Genomic DNA, 5,169 nt, shown 5'->3' on the forward strand with positions numbered 1-5,169 from the left:
TAAAAAAAAAGAAATTAGGACTACTATTGGAGTACAGGATTGAGGTAGATTTTAAAAATCATACTTATAAAGCTGAAAACTTTAAATTTTCAATTTAAAATACTTTTGAAGATTGAGCTATAGAGACATCCTATTTATGTGTACGAAAAGTACTAAATGACACTAGATTTGGTACAATTTGGAATTGGGTGAACGGATAGAGCTGGAAGCCTTAAATGTTCACTTAAGGTTATTATTGGAGCGCATGACTGAGGTAGTTTTGGAAATACGTACTTATGGGTACGAAAAGCACAAAACTTGGTACAATTTGTACTTTGGTGAACGGGTAGAACTCGAATCTTGAATGTTGAAACTTTTGCTACTGTGGGAGGGTAGGATTGATATAGATTTGGAATATGGATACGAAAAGTGCAGAATGGTACCAATTATGGTACAATTTGGTTTTTGGTAAACATACAGAGCTGACATTTTTAAATTTGGACTTAGAATTACTATTTGAACCCAGGTTTGGAATATTAAGATAGGATGGGAATAAGGATACGAAAAGTACAGGATGGTACCGAATCGGGTACAATTTGGTTTTTAATGAATAGACAGAGCTAAAATTCTTAAATTTGGACTTACGATTACGATTAGTAAAAAGTACTAAATTTTGGTACAATTTGAATTTCTGTGGAATTAAGATTGCTGTTAGAGTGTAGGGTTGATGTACTTTTAGAAATTCTGGCAATGAAAAGTACTAAATGGTACTAAATTTGGAACAATTTAGATTTGTTTGAATCCTGAGGATTGGAATATAGATTACCCTTGAAGTGTAGTATTCAGATGGAGACAACTTTGGAAGCTCGAATTTATGTGTACGAATAGTAAATAGAATAGAAAATGCACTATATGTGGTTTGGAGTATCGAAGGGACCTGGAAACCACTTTGCTAGTATATATAGGGTAACTTCGTGTAATGTGGACCACCATTTACTTTTTTTGATATTGTGGGCGTAATAATGGTAAAAGTAAAAACAAATTGTTCTCACAACATAGTAGATTTGTTGTCTAAATATATTCCAGGTCAAATAATATTTATATTAGTCTATAAAAATGTTATTGCATTATATTTCAAAAAACTTTAAACTGCGAATAAAAATAACATGGCGGGTAATGTGGACCAGTATATGTGGGTAATGAGGATCAGGAAGCTAAATTTGTTGTGATAAATTTCAATTTATTGCACTCTTGAGCAACAATGATTGCAAAAATAAATGGGTTTATGTTTTGGAATAGTCCCCATTTAAGGGTACCGCCCCATTTGCGGTATTTTGAAGGTCATTGCTTCATTATCCAACCGAAGCACCAGTAATTTCTCATATCGAGTTTTCAGAGGATAGAATACCTACTCGCATATTAAATGCGCCCATGTTTCGAACTCGTCCTCATAAAAAGGTCCCAATTTTTATAGTGGTCCGCATTACGGTCCGCATTATGAATAAAAATTAAAAATCGCCGATTATAATTACTGCTAAACGTATATTATTGTTAAAGAAAACAAGAAAACCACATAACTTCTTTATATTCGAGAAAAACAAGAGTTCGACTATTTTGCAAAAACGTTTGACTATTGTGCTAACAAATTTTCAAATCACACTTTTACAATCAGAGCTACAATTTCTACTACTAAATTTTCAACTTTGCAATTATTTATTAAAGTTATAAAAAACTAAAAATTATAAAATAAAAAATTTTAATGTTCTCCACGCGACCTGCGGCAAACTTTGATTCTTTTGATGCAATTTTCGACCCCTTTTTTGACACACATTGGGCGTTAACTCAGTCATAACTTGACGAATACTGGTTTTTAATGCTCAAGAATAGGAGTTTCATCTACATAAACACGATCTTTCGCGTATCCACATAAAAAGCCGAATGGTGTCATATATCGTGTTTTGCTGGATGCAATGACTTCTATTCAATTACTTGAGGGTTCTCAGAAGATTATGTAAACAATAATCTCCTCTTAAAGTACGATGTGTGGCCGAATCACCATTTTGTAGTAGATTTTAATAATTTTTATGCATTGTGAGATGGGTAAGCGATCCATTTTCGTTAATGACTTTCAACTGAATGGTTTAACCCTTTCAGTGTCAAATAAAATTTTTGTCGGAATAAAAATCTAAAATTTTGTATTTAAAATTATACAAAGGGACAAAGTATAGAAAAAATAGCAATTGTCATTTTAACCCTCGGCCAGTTTCGTCTGTCATTCAGCAAAAACTAAACCATCAATAGTAACGGCACATAAGATAACCGAAGAATTGTAAAGAAAGAGAGTCGAATATATTCGACAAAAACACTGAAAGTGTTAACTATTTAGTTTGACAGATGTCAATTTCCAGTTCCACACTTTTAAAATAATAATTAAAAAATATAGCAAATCAGTTAAAAATAAATAATAAATCAATATTTGTTTGTATATTTATTTTAAAATCAATTTCGCATATACTACTCATACATATCTTGCCTGAATTTTAAGCTATAAACTGAACTAAAATATTTTATGTTACTGGTTTGGCTAACATGTCACATACACTGAAATCAATTTCCACTTCGATTGTTTTCTTCCAAAAATATCAAGCAGCAGCAGCAATTAATGGCTTCTAATGTATCAAACAATCATTTAGTTGTGTCCACAAGAATAACAGCGACAGAGGATAGGGGAAAACTTTCAAGATTTCTCATTCCTTGGTAATGAAAAAGTGCTTTGTCAAAAAAATTACCAACTTAGACAAAAATTGCATGTTTCAATTGCTGTTTCGAATACAACCATCACTGTTGTTGTTATTGTTGTTGTCAATGAAGTGAAAAAGAAATTACTGCTACTGCTGATGCTGCATTAGTAGACAACAAAATGTCGTTGTTGGTTGTCGTCTTATGATTGGTTTTGTTCTTGAAGAAAAAATGTTTACGTTTATTTGTGCAACATCGTGCCGAGGTCAGTAATTAAAAAATTATTCGACACAGTATTCCAATAGACGAGCAAATATTTTTATATATTTATCGTGTATCGTAAATATTATTGCATTATTCTAAAAAAACCATTCGGAAGCCATTCTGTCTATGGAGGATCTTTTGGATGACCTTAATATTTTTTAATATATTCTTCTACTTACAGATAACCTTTTGCGAGGGGTTTATCTATATAAGGTCGATTCGAATATATTGCACTTCCATTGATAACTATTGGATACTGTTAGAAGATACCAGACATGCATGCGTCACCAAAAAGAGGGACCATATATAAAATGTGTTTCTTTTTAAATTAAAAAAAAAATGTATGCGAAGCTATACGCCTATAGAATTGTTTTTTATCTGTAATTCTTCCGTCATCGCTTTAATACTTATTTATTTGTAGGTGAAATATGTAGATGGTCGACTTCAATAGTATTGGTTCGAACTGATAGTAATTAACAGATACTATCCTATAATAATGAATTATAAATTTGTCATAAGTAGAATTTTTGACCGATGGCATGCATAATAATTGTAATTGTGTAACATTTCATCCTTCGTTTACTTGTTATCCCAATTTTCTTGAACTTTAATTATATTACTTATCACAGATTCAAAATATTGTTATGGATATATCTTCTCGATCCTGAATTAAAATGGGTGGTATGTATTTATATTTATTTCATTGTGTTGTATATATTTCACTTACTCGAAACACTGTATTTCCTAATGCATCAATAGCAATAAATTGGTGTATCTTTATTTCTTATTACAGTTGGGATATTTACCAAATAATCGTCGAATGAGTTTTGCTGTCCAATGTAGAAATCAAAGCAAATATCAGTTTGCGGTTCTACGGTTTATGCTGCAAATGTCAATCTGGTATTCTTAACATTCGTGTATGACGACAATTCATAATGACAGGTTGAAGAACTTTAATTGGGAAACTATTGTGATACACTCAACGTAAAATAATGGAAATTGCAACAAAATTTCTCATTTGAAGATAAAATGTACATTGCTGGAAAATAAATACAGAAAAGTGACGTACGTGCGTAATATAATGATAGAGAAAAAAATATATCAATAAAGAGCGATAATAAAACAACTAATAATTTGTGTATACAATTTTAAATATCTATACCCTATACAACCAGGTTGTCAGGGTATTATAGTTTTGTGTAGCCCCAAGAGTTTGTAACGCCGCGAAATATAGATTCTAGACCCACCTTTAAGATCTACTCATATGTGTCCGTCCGTCTGTCCATTATAATGTATAGACCAATCGTCACGAAGTTGCATGTAGTATGTAGGATGGGTTCTGGCCAAATAAGATCTCTATTGTTTTTGGTAATGATCGGTTAACATTTAGGGGATCAAATGGAGCAAAAACATTAATTTTGTCTGTTTTTCTGGTCGCCCAATAATGATCCGAACATCACGAAATTTTACACAGAGACTGTTTTAATGAAGATCGGTCAATACTTAGCGGGTCAAATGGACCCAGACTTGTGTGTGGGAAATTACAAAATTTGTATTCTGGAGCATATATATTTACTGTCGAAGGACATAGGCCCGAGCATTTGATATTATATCTAAGATTAGTGTTTGACCTATTATATTACTGTATGTACTCAGGTGTGGGAGTTACACTTAAATATGTACAGGTGTCTAGGTATGCAGGTATTATTTAGTAACCTATTGCCAAACTTGCCAAATATAGCGTTGAGCATTTTGAAATTCATCATCAGAATACAACCCACTGTGAAGAGAATCTAATCAAGTAATTAGAAGGCCTGTACTGAATATTAATAATATTCGGAAAATATGTCAGTGTATGGAAGTGGTGCCGTTGTCCGCTAATTGCGCAAGAGGGTGCAAATATCACGAAGTATTGGCTATGCCCGGAATAAACATCCTAAAAAAGTTAGAGTAACTTGTAAGTTGTGAACGATTTAAATGTCGCTTTTACTGTCTCTGAATGCATTCAAACAATTGTATATTGTCTTCATCTCGCGTCATCTCCACAGTAGACAACACTATACGTCAGAACTGAAAATGACAAAAACAATGCATTGCATTATATCTTCTCCTAATATCACCCAACACTCCAAAAAGCAACTAACACATAATGAATGGTCGTGGTGTTGATTGAATGAAACATAAAAT

This window comes from Musca vetustissima, unplaced genomic scaffold (genome assembly GCF_032173495.1).
Source record: "Musca vetustissima isolate MV318-11 ecotype Yass unplaced genomic scaffold, APGP_CSIRO_Mvet_v1 utg107316, whole genome shotgun sequence".
NCBI classification, from domain to species: domain Eukaryota; kingdom Metazoa; phylum Arthropoda; class Insecta; order Diptera; family Muscidae; genus Musca; species Musca vetustissima.